Raw genomic sequence first — 16889 nt, 5'->3', positions numbered from 1 at the left:
AGTTACAAAGGTCGGGTCAAGGCTCAGAACAGTCTTGGTTGCCTGAGTGTTTTCATTCTTCTTCATTGATGGGATAAACTGGAAAGATGCCTGGAGATCCTGGGGTGAGTTTTGACTTGGCAACTTATTGGCAGTGTGACCATACAAGACTCCCTCTGTAAGATGGGAATTTTGTATAAGTTTTATTAGTTCGTTCATTTAATTGATATTTAGCAGAGGCTTACTGTATTTCGGTACCATTTTAGATATTAGAAATGCTGCAATCAACAACAACAACAAAAGACAAAACACTTCCTTTCATGGATCTTACATTTTAGCAGGGGAGCTAGGTAATAAATATATTAATAAGTAAATACGTAACATGCAGGTAGTAGTAAAAAGGCAAATAACAGAGGAAAGAGAGACAGTGGCTGAGTTAGTGGGGGTCCCATTTGAGATTGTTTGGAGAGCAAAGTCTCTCTCCAATAAATTAAATTTGAGCAAATATCAGAATAGTGATGGAGCAAGTCATGAGGATATTCAGGAGTGAAATATTCTAGGCAGAAGAAACAGCAAAGGTAAATGCCCGTATGCTTGATGTGTCCGAAAAAATTCCAGGAGGTCAGTGGAGCAGAGCGAGCCAATGTCCAAGGGAACAGAGATGGGTCAGAGTGTAGGCGGGGAGCAGTGCACCTGGGTCTCATACATTTTTCCTTTGTGATAGCAAGTGAGAGGCTTTATTTCCACATGTTTGTAACCAGTAAAACTCTGAAGCTACAAACACAGCTGACAATCCTTGAGCGTTTGCCTTGAGTCCCATCATCTACTCTTCACTACAACCTGTAGATGTAGGCACTATCCTCACCCTCTTTTACAAATCAGGAAACGTAGGCTTAAAGATTAAACAATTTGCCAGAATTGGTAAGTGCTGGAGATTCCAAGGTACGCAAGAATAAACCACAAAGGGGTTAAAAGGCTCCTCCTGTTGTTGGAAACCCCCTACTCTGTGACAAAATTCCAGTGGCCTTGCGCTTGGCTGTGCTCTTCTTAAGCAAGGAAGCAAGGTAGGAGGAAAGCAAGAGATAAACCCTTTGGAAGGGCCAATCCGTCTCTCCAGACAGTCGATAGGCTCCTAAACCCCTCTTCTCAGAAGCCTTAGCTCTTTGCCTGCCCCTGGGTTTGTGTTTCCACTGATGCTGAGAATCACGGTGAGTGCTGAGAAGCCGTCTGTATTCTTCTCCCCGTGTGGTTAGAGGTGGAAGAGAGTCTGCGGTGCCGTGCCAGGGACCACACCTCTTTGTCAGGAACATGTAATTAAAAAATAAAGAAAAAGGGGAAAAAAGTGAGCAGAGAAACAGCCATCTACCCCCATTTTTCTTAAGCACACATTCATGCACACACACGCGCAAAGCCAGCAGACGTCCATCACTCGGGTCCTTGGGAGTCTGATGAAAACATTTTCCACCTGGCACAGTCAGTCATTAAACACCCCTCAAACCCAACCTGAGACTTGGACCGTCAGTGGAGATATTTTTAAAACCATGACACAGAGGAGTGTGACACACTCGGTTTTCTCAGTGGGTGGGTAGAGTGTTATTTCATGTTGTTCTTGTCACTCAGCCCAACATTATAAGTGTGCACTTTATTACTACACCGAGAATGCTCTGCAGCCAGACCCAGTACAGTGTGTTCCCAGCAAGGGGATGGCAACCTGGACAGGCACAGAACAGGAAAAGGAGAGTGGAAAGTTGCTGGGGACACAGGCTGCCCACTTGGATTCTCCCTCGTGCATTCAGTTCACGCTCAGCAGCATATGAAGTGTCCCTGTTTTTGATAGTGTTTTTCATACTCTGTATCCATGGGTTGCTCTCCTTGGGAAGATGCTAGATATTCAGATATTTAGTGACACATAACTAATTCCGTTAAGTGACTAAGTTTTTTTTTTCACTCTCTTCTCCCCCTTTTCCTTCCTAATGGAAGGTTTTTCTCAATAGCACACGTAAAATTTATGAAGAATCAGGACTAAGTATCAGTGTCTCACTGCTTACATGCAAAGGTGTTAGCGAAGGGCCTCATTGTCTCCTTGGGACAGGTAGGACAATGCTGTACCGAGGGGGTGTGGGGCGGTGAGGGTCTCTGCCCCCCGGGCACAGACGATAAAAAGGTGAACTGAGGTACAGAATTTAAAAGCAACCAAGAAAACAGTTAACACGCCATCTGCTTTGTATTGGCACCTTGCACCGGAGATTCTAGACAATTTTAGTGATAAAAGACTCCTCCCACCTGAGAAGACCACGCCCACCATCACTCCCCTCCCACCCTTCGGTGAAATACTGAGCATGATAGGGATAGAAGATTGTTTTGGGGGAGAATATTTTATTTTAGCAGAAAATCAGGGCCCTCTGGGTGGAGTTCATCTTATTTCCCAATAAGTGGACTCAGTACTTATTTTTCCATTGGTAGGAACCTTATTTTAACTGTTCACCTAGTAGAAATATAAACGTTAGTATCCTCCAAGGAATGACAAACGAGAAATGCCTGCAGAAGCAGTGTGATAAAATGGGAAGATTAAAACGTGGATCTCAAGAGGATGTCGGATTCTGCCAGCCCTCAGCTCCCACATATAATCCATTAGCAGCAAGACTGTTCAGAGTTACCTCTAAAACAATGACTATGTGATAGGCCTGGGCCAGGCAATCACCGTTTTTGGTTTAGAACAGAATTCTGCAAACTATGGCCCACAAGCCAACTCCAGCCCAGGACCTGTTAACGAGTGTTGTTGGAACATAGACACGGCACTTAATTTACATATTGTCTGTGGCTGAATTAGCGCTGCAAGAGCAAAATTCAGTAGTTGTGACAGAGACAGGATGGCCTGCGAAACCTAAAATATTTACTACCTAGTCTGTCTTAGTTCAAGCTGCTATTACAAAAATGTTGTAGATTAGGTGGCTTAAACAGCAAGCATATTTCTCACAGTTCTGGAGGCTGGAAGTCCAAGATCAAGAAACCAGGAAAGGAGGGTTCTCGGTGAAGGCCCTCTTCTTGGTTTACAGGTGACCATGTTCATATTGTATTCCCATATGACAAAGAGAGAGAGAGATTGAGAGAAAGAGAGAAAGCTCTCCTGTCTCTTCTTGTAAAGGCACTAATCCCATCATGAAGTCTCCACCCTTATGACCTAATCACCTTCCAGAGGCACCATCTCCAAATATCATCACATTAGGGATTAGGGTTTCAATGTATGAATTTGGGGGGACACAAACATTCCATCCATAGCACAGCCCTTTTAGAAAAAGTTTGCGGACTCCTCCTCTAGAATATTGCAATAAGCTCCTAGCTGGACCCATTGCTGCTTCTTTTGGTCTCTTACAATCCATCTTCCACCACACAGTCAGAATTACCTGTGAACCATAAATCATATCATGATACTGTCCTGCTCAAAACTACCTGTTAGTGTCTCGTAACAATTAGAATACAATGAAACGTCAAGTTCACCCAGGCTGACAAGGTCCTTCATAATCTGGCCTGTCTACTGTCATAACCCTTCAGTCTGCTTCAGGCACTCTGAACTTGCCATTCCTCCTCAGATGTGACATTCCTGACCACTTCATGACCTTCATGCTTGCTCTTCCCTCTGCTGGAATGCTCACTCTCTAGGTCCTTCTGGAGCTTGTGCCTTTCTATATTTCAGTAAAGTCTTTGCTTTAATGTCACTTTCTCAAAGAGTCCATCCTGGACCATGATTAACAAATAATACCTTCATTCTTCTCCCTGTTCTGGTACATTCTATCCTCCCGCCCTGCTTTATTTTTCTTCATAGCATTGATCCGTTCCTTCCATTAACATGTCCTGCAGACAGACCTGTTGATGGATCTGTCTGTGCAACAGGAGGGAGAGAAAGGGTTCGAGGATGCCTCCTACGCTTGGGACCTGAACAACTGGAGAATGGTGACACTACTTACTAAGGTGGGGACATCTGTGGGAGGAACATATTTTAGGGGGGGAATGATCAAGATTTCTGTTTTGCACATGTTGTATTTAACAGATCTATTAGATGTCAGGGTGGAGATGTCAGGTAGGCAGTTGGATATATAAGGCTAGAATTCAGGGGAGAGATTGGGTGTGAAGATAAAAATTCATGAGTCATCAACATACAGGTTGCATTTAAAGCCATGATCTTAGATGACATCTGCTAGGTCATATTGACCCGGAAGAGAACAGGGCCAAGAGCTAAATCCTGGAGCAAATGAATATTTAGAGGGTAAGGAAAAAGAAGAGAGACAAAGGAAATGAGATTGAAAAAGAGAATCCATTAAGGTAGCAGGAGAATAGGAGTGTATATCTAAAAACCAAGTGAAGAAAGATTGCTATTCCAAATGCTGTTATAATTTCCAGATGAGGATTGAGAATGGGTCTTGAAATCTGACCAAGGGCTGAGAAGAGGGGACAGAAGGCTTGTAGGAGAGGATTGAGAAGAGATCATATGGTGAAGGTAAAAAAGTGGAGACAGAAGTATAGGTAACAATTTCAAGGTGTTTTGTTATACGACAAAAGAAATAATGAAGTGATATATAGAAGAAGCTGTGAAGAAAGGGAGAGATCATGTAGAAGGAGAGAGATTACAGTGCATTTATGGGCTGATGAGAATGAGACGCTAGAGAGAACAGATGTTATTGAGGGAAGGAGAGATCATTGTAGAGCAAAGTCTTTAAGTAGGCAATTCGGGATTGGGTCTGGTGCCTCAGCAATGGAGTAAGTCTCAGATGGGAGCAGGCTACAGTCCACAGGGAAGGCGGAATATATGGGTACTGAAGGAGGTGGTGGGTGAGTCATTTGTAGGTGGACGAGGAAGTTCTCTTCTGTCTGCTTCTGTTTTCTCAGTGAATAAAAGATGAGGTCATCAACTGAGAGTGAGTGGGTGGATGTAAGGAGCGAGGAGATATGAAAGAGTGGCCTTGGAGAATGGGATTGTGAATTGACCCGGGGAATGTAGTATGATTGCCAGGCAGTGATGAGGGCCCTAGTGAGGTTTGTGGTCAAAACTTAACATGTGACCAGACAGCCTCTGGTTGTCTCTGCTTTATGTTTTCCTCCTGCTGTATTCAAATACTTGGGTGCGGGCTTGGAGTCGGTGGAGAGCTGGGTTGAAGCAGGTTAGGAGATTTTCAGGTCAATAGTCTGGAGGGAGAGATGGAAGCTGAGTGTTTATGCAAGGCAGTGACTATACCAATGGAAAGAAGGGAATGAAAGGTTGAAGGAAGGGTGCCAAATGGAAGAGTCAGTGGGTTAAAGATCTCAGTAGAGTCAAAGAATTGCTGAGGTCAGGATGGTAGATGGAATTATCTGGAAGATAACAGGTGGTGTTTGGAGAATGGGATCCTTAAAAATGAATGGCTGGGTGTGGCCATGGGAGGCGGTGGTTGAGGAAAGATAGAGGACGAGATCATTGGAAGAGAAGAGACCAAGAAGCTGAGAGACCTGAGTAGTGAAAGTCCTCTCTATGTGATTGATTATTGAAATAATTGAAGATTATGATAGATGTAGTTGTTGTTGGTGGTGAAAGTGAGCCAGGTACAAAGTCTTCTGTAAATGAGGGGAAGACCAGAGGGTGGCAGTGGCCAACTCACCAAAGGAGGGGGTAGTTAGTGGCATATAGTCTGATGCTCTAGGCGTCAAAGGAGCTGGGATTGGAGAAGGTAGAGGATGGAGAAATGGTCTGGAGGATGCAGTGCGGAGCAAGTAAGATACATAATCCCTTCTAGGCTCTGTGTCTATGGGGAAAAAAGAAGACCCACTGCTGGAAAGGCTGACAGGGAAGCCTTGACCTTGCGGGATGGCTGCTTTCTGTTGCAGCGGGCGTTCGAAGGGAATATTTGTCGAAAAGGGTAAGGATCTGGGACATTTTGATAATGAGAGACTCTGAGTTATAGGGCATGGTGGAAGGATTTGACATTTTCTGTGTTCAAATTTCTCCTTTTAACAAGGACACCAGTCACATTGGATTAGTGCCCACCCTAACAACGTCATCTTAATTTGATTACATTTGCAAAAACTATTTCCAAATAAGGTCACATTCTGAGGTGCTGAGGGTTAGAACTTCACCATATTGGGGGCGGTGGGAAACAACACAATTCAACCCAGGGCAAGGTCTGAGTGACAGTGGATGGGCCTGTAGGCTTGGACTTTTAATAGTAAACTGCAATGTAATGCATGATGGAAGGAGTTTGGATGGTTTTTTGGGTTAGCAATCAGCCTTCTTCTTGGGGTTGCTCTCTGAGAGAGTTTGTAGGACAATATTGGTGGTTTTACCACAGGAGAACGGTGGTCTCACAAAGGACACATTAGTTCCAGGACTACACAGAGGTAGGCCTTCTCTACAGACAGCTGTGAGTCGGCTACTGGTAGGCAGTAGATCTCATACTGTTCTTCTCCCTGTTCCCTCTACTCATTATAATTCAGCTACCCTGGTCTATCTCTGCCTGAAAAAAATACCTAGATTTTTCGAGCCTTGGGGCCTTTGCACTTGCCATCTCATTACCTGGAAAACTCTTCTCTCAGAGCTTCTCATGGCTGGCTTAGGCTCATCACAGAGAGCTCATCTCTGAGGTCACCTGCTTAGAGAGGCTTTGCCTGGCCATCATATCTGAAGTACCATCACCTCCTTCACTGTTTTCTGCATCATTTTCTGAAAAGGTCCCATTTTCATGTTTCTTCACTTGTTTCATGTTAGTTTCTCCAACTAGTCTGTAAGCTTCACAAAACAAGAATACTGTCCCCCTTTTGTCCACTAATGACTCCCCAGCGTACGGAACAATGCTTAGTGTATGCAGGTGCTGAAAAATAATGACAGCAGCAAGAGCAAAAAGAGCACTAGTAATAATAATCTTTGGTGAATGCATGTAGGCATAGACAAAGCACAAGTCATTTAACCTCCCTCAAACTCGTTCATAAAGACTTTGACCTAAGTGTTATCTTTAATATCCTTTCCAATCTTATAATGCCAGTTATATAACAGCCTGATATCATCTGAGACCCACAAGAATGTTAATGCTCAACATACACGCTAATATCTCAAGGCCAGGAGAAGAAAGGTCCCAAGTGTTAGACCTTAAAAAAAATTTCTTATCAGGTCAAGATAACTGATCTCATTTGAGCAAAGAATGGTTGTGTTACACCTTTCCTTCCAGTTCACATTAATCCTTTAAGCTGAAGCTAGACTACGTGCTTAAAAGGTAAGGCCTGGGGACAAGATGGTCCCATAGGTGCAGCTGGGCTGACTCAGCCACCATCTTGGACCTTTGGGTGAGTTCCATTTGGTTTTGATTTTTCTTCTCATGTGTTCAGAGTGTGAATGGGGCTTCCTAAACTGTGAACAGAACTTGCTTCTCCCGAGAATCGCAAAGACCTTTATCAATTGATCTTAGTCCAAAGTTTGGCGAAGGAGGTAAAACTGATTCACCCATTCCCTTCTTTCTGCAGCCGTTATTAACTTAGCGCCTACTGTGGTCCAGCCTTGACCTATGGTGGTGGGAATTCAACTCCTTTCTCAAGCTCCGAATGTCTAATATTCTCTCCCTTCTAAACTCAACTGAGCATAGGTCACCTGGTGTCCCACCACCCTGCTCATCTATGCTTCGGCCAAAAGACGCAAATGCCTAAAGAGGTAGGTCGAAACAGCAAAGGTCACAGTCATTTGGCAAAAGCCTTGCCCTCATCGACTGTGGTCCCGTGCTGCCTCCTTTACGTTTTCCAGTTCTGTATTCCATTTCACTGCAAGACGGAGGACCTTTCCTATCCCCCAAGTACTGCAGCACAACCTCCCCTCTCCCCTTCCTCTCCCCCTAATTCCAAAGTACACGTCCAGAACCCCTTCCTGGCAGGTTAACGTGCCTTTTGGGGTTGTAGGACCTTTATGAGGCTGAGAGAAGGCAGCCAGCAGCGGCGCAGCTCTGCTGGATGGTGGAAGCGGCCGCAGCAGGGAAAAGGCAGGAGGAGTACAGGAGGCGAAGCCTGCCTTTTCTGATGACTGGTCTAAGACTTCTTACTTGAACTTTTGGTTTTATAGTTCTATAAAAGGCAGCTGACAAAAGAGATCCCGTTTTGGGAGGGTCCAGCTGGCCGGGCTGAGCTGGGCGGGGCAGCCCCGACGTTTGAAAGCCAGGCCTGATTTTGATCCATGATGTCAGAGAGGCATGGGGTTCCCAGTGAGCCAGAGGGTGGGAGAGCAGACAGCCCCAGCCCGCGCCCTGCCTGGTGCCAGCAGCGGCTTCAAATGCTGCCTTCCTGGCTCGTCTGCAAGAGCCTTTTCCTCCTTGGAGACTCTGCAGTGTTTGGAAGGGAAGCTCCCTCACTCAGCTTGCGGGTGTCTGCCTTCCTCCTCGGCTCCCCAGCTCCCCAACATCCCAGCTCCCCCCACGGCCTGGCTTGGCCCAGCTCGCTGTTTCCTTTCACTTCAGTGCTGGATGCAGTGTGAGCAGGCTGGCTGCCCTGAGGCCCACTCTTACAGACCTAGGGTCCTGAGCCTTGGGCTCCAGGCCGCCACTTCTGGATTCGGGGTGCCAGCCTCTGTACCCTCCTCTGATTCAGAGGCAGATTCTGGACTATAATGCTGCCCAAAAGGAAAGAGGGTTTGGGGTTGGGTCATAGTTTTTAATTAAATGCAATCTGAAGAAATACTTTTTTTTTTTCTTTTTCGCTTATTCACATCAAACTACTCCATCGCACTGGCCCAAGTTTTGCAGTTTCCTGTGGACAAAGCAGGTCGGCTCTCCAAGCCCTGGGGGCTGGGGGTGAAGCAACAGCTACTCACTCAGCCCTGACTCAGAGGAGGTTCTTTTTCCTGGCCAGGAGCGGCTGCTGCCCAGCTCCGGGGAGAGGCTGGGAGGAGGAAGGATGGAAGAGAGCCAAGAAGGGCAGTTGCAGAGGGGCACTGAGTGCTTGTGTTCGGTTCCCGAAAAGTTGCAGGAGGGGAGGGACTCTGGCAGTCAGCAGGTCCAGTCTGTGAGCTCAGCTCTTCCTGTGGAGACTGATCAGATTCACCCCAGGAGCCCTGGCAGCAAGGCCGGCAGAGCAGGGTTGTAGCAAAACCCCATGTAACACTGCTGAGTGGCTCGAAGGACTAAAACCATCCATCGCCATCAAAACTTATCATGCTGTACAATTTAAATTGGTTCCTGTGTTTTCCAGGCTTTTCTTTGCGATATCCAGCGACACATTAGTCCTGCACTCCTTCATACATTCTAATGTCAAATGTTATTTTCAGGGCCTACTCTGCACTAGATAAGACTTCATGACAGAAAGTTGGTCAGTGAGGAAGCTTGAAATAACATGGAGCTTCGTTGATTAACAAATTTCCCTGGAGACCAAGGCTCTTTTAACAAAGCTGCCCTGCGGGCAAAGGTTATAAGGCATACAGTGCTTACCTCTGTATCATGGAGACCAGGCAGGAGGGTGGCCCTCTGACTCTCATGGCCTGTGTTTGAGGGGGCACCTGGTTCCCTTAAGACTGTCTTCTTCTCTCTGATAAGAAGGGCTTAGGTTGGAAATAAAGAAATCTCCCAAAGAGAGTAGAAATGGAGCTTCCTATACTCAACAGCAGTGATGAGTCATTGCTGTATATTAAATGTGTAAATCCAATCAAATGTGTAATGCAATAAGAAAAATGTAACAAGAGAGCAGTCTATGAGCTTGGTGAAGGAGTAAGCGGGGTGAGTCGTGGCGTGAACGCCTAGTGGGTGGAAGCAGGCATGGACCTCTCTTTGACCTATCTTGGTGAGGTCACAGAAACTGCTTGATTAAACAACGACATCCTTTTCAAAGTACTTGTTCATTATCTCATTTACCCGGACAATAGTCCTAGAGGGTAGGATCCGGGGAATTATGCCCATTATAAAGATGAATAAACTATGGGCTGTAGTTAAGCAACTTGACTTTTTTATGGCCAAATATTTAGTTATTGGCAGAAAAAGAACCTGACCCCAGGACTTAGAGTTACTAGCCAAGGACTCCAGTAACTGTACCAGAGGAAGTATTTATAGCCCCATTGAGGAATGTACTCTTCTTCCTTTTTTCTTAATTAATACCTTGGATAGTATCTGTCAGTCAGGGTTAGTATGACTAATTACCATAGACTGGGTGACTTAAACATTTCTCACAGTTCTAAAGGCTGGTAAGTCCAAGATCAAGGTGATGGCAAATATTATGTCTGGTGAGAGCCCATTTCCTGGTTCACAGATGGTGGTGGTCTCATTGTATCGTTGTGGCGGAGAACAGAGAGAGGAAGCAAGTTCCCTCTTGGTTATTCTTATAAGGGCACTAATCCCATTCATGTGGGCTCCACCCTCATGATTTAATGACCTCCCAATGTCCTCACCTCCTAATACCAGCATATTAGGTGTTAGAATTTCAACATAAGAATTGGGGATTGGGGGGACGACACAAACATTCAGTCCCTAACAGGTAAAGATAAAACTTAAAAGAGAATTCTGGTTGGTCTATATCTTAATGTTGCCTAGATTTAAAGTCAGAGGAGATGGCAGCATGAGAAGGACTCAGACCATTGTTGCTGGCTTTGAAGATGGAGAAGGGCCCATGAGCCAAGAAACACAAGCAAGCTCTAAGTTGGAAGAGGCAAGGAAACGGACCCCCTCCCCTGCCAGAGCCTCCCGAAGGAACCCAGGCCTGCCAACACCTTGATGTTAGCCCGGTGAGACCCATTTCACACTTCTGATCTGCAGAACTGTAAGATAATCAATTTGCGTTGCTTTAAGCCACTAGGTTTGTGATAGGATCTGTTACAGCAGCCATACGAGACTAATACAGATGGATAATCCTCAGTCTGGATAGCTCTGGTTAGGTTCCCATTGGTCATGTTCTGAGCACACCTGTGCGTTATTGTATTGTGCACTTCAATCACCAAGCACAGAAAATGTCTATGAGGACTCTGAGGATTTCTCTTCCTAGCTAATTCCCTCAGGCCGCTTCCAGGGCCTCCCTTTGCTGTGGTCACACCAATATCAGTGAATCTGGGCCTTCTAGGCTTCCTTCCATCTTTTTTTAACCGTGATTCCCCTCTGGGGCTGGTGCCAGGTTACAGGGCCCAGCTGCGGAGCACAAAGACAGGGTAACGGCCATGCAGTGCAGTGACCTCATGGCTCTCATTTATTGGCAAAATGCAGCTTCAACGAGTCACCACTAGTAAAAGAAACCACAAAGCACAGGACTTCCCAAGGAGGTCAGGACCACAGACATCAAACAGGAAAGTTTGGTTTGACCTGCACAAACCCATGCCAAGACTTCTCCACCTACCTGTGGGCAGAGGTCACCCTCATGTGATGCTCATTTGGACAGTCAAGGAGACACTACAGGTGATCCTGGCCACATCTGTGAAACTATCGGAAAAGGATCAGGCAGAGGTGGGCATAGGGATGCAGAAAACTCTAGGTTCTTTGCCTAGAAGGCCATGGAAGCAGTCTCTGAGTCAGAACCACGGAAAGGCACTGGTGCTTGGCAGATAAACTATATACCAGAGGCTGCCTCCTTGCTTTTTCTTTTTAAGAAAATATTTAATTTCATAACATAATTGTACTGATTGGCATCTGAGGTTGGGGGTTGTCCTTGTTCTTAGTAAGAAAAGACTTCAAAGCCCTGATCCGCTTCCCACCTCTCCTTGGTTGTAGGTTCCCTTAGCTTCCTGAGCCCCATCCTCCTGTTTTGAAAGGGAGAGATAGTCATAGCAACCTCCTGGTGTGGTTTGGAAGATTAAATAAGTCAATGATTGAAAAATGACTAGCACATCATAGACAATCAATAAATATTCATTTCCTTGCTCCACCCCTTCTTGACTGCATCAGATTAAGCTATATTATCCATATTGGTCCCATTCCCCCAACTGGAGACTAGGCTTCTGCCTTCAAAAGTGACCACAATTAAATAGTTCCCCAGATAGAAGAAACTATCATGTTTTAAAAATCTACAATGGGAAACAGAGAGTCTGCAGTCTCCGTTGGCCCATATTTCCTTCTGATCTTCTCAGGCCCACTTGTTTTTGTTCTGTCCTCAGCAGCTGTGATACAAACTGGTTCCCACTTTCTGCTTACAAATAATGCAGCTCTTTGCAGTTTCTTCAGACTGTTCCCTCTGTGTCACTGTGGGATGGCATTTGGGAGGGCCTCTACTGAAGATAGTTCTTTACTGAAGTGTTGTTAGTGTTCAGGCATCCACATCCTCATGTCCAACGTCATGCTATAAAAAGATTTGTTCACTGGGTCCCGGTAACACATTCCTTTCTTCCACACTTACATGTCAGAAGGATGCCATGATGGTTTAATCAGGGAAATATGTCCCAAAGACTCTCACCTCTAGGCGTCTGGTGACCCAGGCTGGGATGACAGAATGCCATTCCCATCTGATAACTGGTTTCTTGGCTTAGGTGAAACCAATTTTCAGGACGCAGAAAGCCAAATCTCTGGGGAGGCCTTGGGCAGGCTTCTCTTCTGTTGTGCTCACTTATGCAGTAACCCTTCTTACTGGGGGTAGAGATGACTCTTGTTTGTGCCTACATGCCCAGGACAGGAATGGAAGCCTCCATAGGCTTCTTTTAGCCCTGCAAATGAGGCATTCTCTGAATTCTTCCAGAACCACTGGAGGCAGGAAGAAGTGAGTAGATGGGAAGGACTTCCTGAAGGCTCTGGAACTGGTGTGGGTTCTTCAGGCGAGATGTGCCATGATGTTGGTTCATGATCTGGCTCTCCTCAACCATCTGTGGGGCCTTCTCCAGGCCTCAGTTTCTCATCTGTGGAATGGCAAGGGCGGGTTCAGTGATCTCTATGGTCTAGTCAGCCATTCAGGACTATTTCCCACTTCTCCCATTTTCAATATTACAGTGATACCTTTTTATCCCAGGCCGTGAATGGCATTGCAGCAGTACCTAGAAAAATATTTTTGGTATATTATTAAATGTGTTTTATTTTTCAGTGCTGCCTGTTGCCCTGCTATGTGGGAGTACTTCTTGAGGCTAATAAGTCAAAGTTATTAGAAATAATGACCATTAGACAGTCAGTCAGTGAATATTGATTAAGTACTACCCTGGGCTGGGTCCTGGGGCACAGGACAAAAGACAGACAGAGCCTCTCCCTTGAGAAGTTAGCATTCCAATGGAGAAGACAGGAAATAATGAAAATAAGAATAATACAATGAGTACTCTAGAAAAGAGAAAATTGGGTGATTGGGGAGGTACCTCGGCAAGGCTGCAGGGGACAAGGAAAGAACCTCTGTAAGAAGGTGCCATGTGAAGATTAGAGGGAAGGGAAGGAGCGTTCCAAGTAGAAGAAACAATAGTGCACAGGCTTGGTGTGTTTGACAGGCCAGAAGGAGTCTAGAGGATTAGGAAGGACCAGATCAGTAAGACTTTGTAGGGCAAGGTTAGGGGAATAATTTTAATTTGAAGGATTTTATGATCAGACTTCAGGGATGTGAACTGGCTAATTACAATCCAGGAGAGTCCATGCAATCCTAAGCGTAGGTAAAGGAAAATCATTTATAACCACATTTCAGTCGCGATCCATGGGAAGAGGGTGGTAGCTGTTGAGTAGACGGAAGCTTTATTCCTCATTAATTTGGCAAGTTGGCCTGGGAAGGCTGAATCCAAGGAAGTGTCCTAAGGATGGAAGAGGGGGAGGTTAGTGAGGTAGCATGGAGAAGGCACCAGGCTCAAGGTGTACTTGGGGGAAGGAGTGGGATAAAGGAACATGGGGGAGACAGGTAAATTTCCCCAGGAGGACCCTGGAGGAATGACAGGACTCTAGTGGAGATAAAGAGGGGAGTAGTCTGCAGACCCCTCGCTTCTGAAACAGAGGAGGAGAAGCCTGTAACATGAGAGAATTAGAATCAACACAGACCCTCACCTTGCATCTTTTCCACTCTTCATGCAAATCTTACACATAGGAGACTGGCCTGAAATTAGACAAAAGACTGATGTCCTCTGACCTCGGACCTTGCTTCTCACGCAACACTTTCCTAGTTAAAAGAGTCAACCTATGTTAGTATTTTTTTTCTTGCCTCAACATAGGTAATTCTTTAGTTATTCCCTACCTATTCTAATTTATATTAGAAAATGTTTAGTTTGTTGCTTGATTGTGAAATATAATATTTAGAATAATTTCTAAAAGCAGTAAGTAATAAAGTCAACTCATTTCTGCCAGTCAGAGGCTATTCTCAATATTTGATATATTTCTTTCCAATCCTTTTATGTGCATATGCATGCATTTATGGATTTTCTGTTCATCATTGGAATAATATCATATATTCAATTTTGTACTCTGATTTATTTTCACTATAACTTTTTCTATATGAATATGCCTCAAACTCGTTAATTTAATGGCTGATAACATTCCTTTATAAGGATATACCAGTATTTACTTACCTTTTCTCTATTATTTTACTTTTAAAAAGTAGTTGTGATCTGCTACGTTGTTACTATGTAAGAGGTCTTCTTCCTAAAAAGTTTACATGTACCATCACGCTGAATCTTCATGACAGCCCTACGATTGGGTACTATTTTAATTCCCATTTCACAGATGAGGAAACTGAGGTTTAGTGAGGTTTGGTGACTAGTAAGAGGTGGAACTAGGGATATTAATACTTCAGTGAATATTCTCACCTTTACATATTTGTATCTGCAAATAGTTTCTCAAGATAGCTTCTCAGAAGTGGAATTTCTGGATCAAAGGGTGTAACCTTTGTGTCGTTATTTTAGGGTTCTAATGTGTTCCAACCGACAGTATGGGAAGCTGTCCACATCACAACATCCTTACTCCAAACACTGTGGCATGATTGTGGTTGATTCCACTGTCCCTTGATTGCTCCCTAGTGAGGCCAGACTTCCATTGGTTCATGTGTTGATACCTTTGTATTTTTCTTCAACGAACTGTCTATTCATGTCCTCTGCCTATTGCCAACTGACTGTTTTTCAATAAATTTAAAAGAGCCCTTTGCAGACTTAGGGTATTATTGTTTGCTTTAGTCTATTTGTGTCAAGTATTTCATTTTGTTTCTGAGTTTGCCTTTTTTTTTTTAATTTTGGTGAGGAAGGTTGTCACTGAGCTAACATCTGTGCCAGTCTTCCTCTATTTTATGTGGGATGCCGCCACAGTGTGACTTGACCGAGCGGTGCTTGGTCCACACTCAGGCTCTGAACCTGCCAACCCCAGGCCGCTGAAGCAGAGCACGTGCACTTAACCGCTATGCCATCAGGCCAGCCTCTCTGAGTTTGCCTTTTAATTGTGATATTTTTTATGTAGAGCTTGGATTAGCAAAGTTTTTCTTTAAAGGGCCAGATAGTAAATATTTTAGCCTTTGTGGGCCATATGTTCTCCATCACGACTTCTCAATGCTGCCATGGTAGCTGGAAAACAGAGACAGATAATACAAAAACTCAAGGGAATGGCCAGATTTGATCCCTTGTAGTTTATAAACCCTGATGTACAAAAATTTCTAATCTGACGTTAGAAAATCTGCCAATTGCTCCTCTTCGAGATTTCCTCCACTGCTTTTACACTCATTTAACCCAGATCCTTGACGGGCACCTCCTGCCCTATAGAGACTGCTGAAAACCCGCCCAGACTCCAATTTGGCAGTTGGTAACAGTTCAACGTCTTGTTGCTTCTAGACACTACTTCCTCTTCCCCTCCACACACATCATGATGGCTTCCTTTGTTTTACTTCCTTTTGCTTCCCTTTGTCTCCCTTCTCCTTTCTTTGTTAGAGTATCAGGGAAATTCTTCTTGTCTCCCACAGAGCAATGTTTATTACTCAGACCCTCTACTGTCTCCCTTTCTACTTCATGAACTTTCTCCCACAAATGAGTTCCATTCATAAGTGGAATTGTGGTGAATAAAATTTTCCCCATCTCATTATACATAGACAAACTAAACCAAGCTCAAGATCAGAGATACAGCCATCCATATTTTATTTTGGCTTCCTTTTGTGCATTTGACTATTTAGTCCTTTTGGTCTTTGTATTGTGGTGTATGCTTTGAGAAAGGATGCCAACTTTCTTTCATATTGTTAACCACTTATCCCAAAAATAGACTTTAGTATATATATAGAAGAGTGAGTTTATGATTAAATTTGGCATTCGAAATTAGAGGAGAAAGAATCATTAAATAATGCTGGGACATCTTCTCGGTGCATTCTCTGCCTATCAAGTTCTACCACCGCCATGCTGTTTTGATTACAATCTATTATAATAGCTCTTAAAAAAAATGTCCTGGCTACTTGCACCATTTTTGCTTCCAGATAAATGTTAGATTCACTTTTTCAAATGTTAGATTTGCTTTAGCCCATACTGTTAGGATTTTTATTAAAACTATTTAAATCATGATATAACATAGGAAGAATGTATATCTTTACACCATCTGATCTTCTGGCCAGGAGTATCTATCCAAATCTTACTTTGTATCTTTTTAGGAAAATTTTTTAGTATTTATCATAATCGGGCTCAAAAAATTCTTAATTTCTTATTTGAATTGAGAATTTTGAAATTTATTAACCAGGGATTGATGTTCCAGGAGCGCAATTTACTACCATTTTCATGGATGATTTTTACACCAATAATCATTAATGAGTGGACTTTTTGTTTTCTGCTATAAAAACATGTCCATAATTCTTTTATTGGGTCTTTGTTCTCTTTCCTCCATATCAGTCATTTTCCTTTTTCTCTTTTCTCATTCTCTTTAAGCTTTCTCTCTCCATTCTGGGAGTTTCTTCAGGTTGTTCGACATTACTGATTCCATTTCTACAGTGTCCATTCCATTCTTTACCATCTCCAAGAAAGACATTTCTAGCACTCCAAGTTCTGTTTCTTTGCAGTTATTTCTTTAATATCCTTTATGTTCTCTGTTCATTGA

This window comes from Equus caballus, chromosome 11 (genome assembly GCF_041296265.1).
Source record: "Equus caballus isolate H_3958 breed thoroughbred chromosome 11, TB-T2T, whole genome shotgun sequence".
Taxonomy (NCBI): domain Eukaryota; kingdom Metazoa; phylum Chordata; class Mammalia; order Perissodactyla; family Equidae; genus Equus; species Equus caballus.
Note: the sequence above shows the minus strand (reverse complement) of the source record.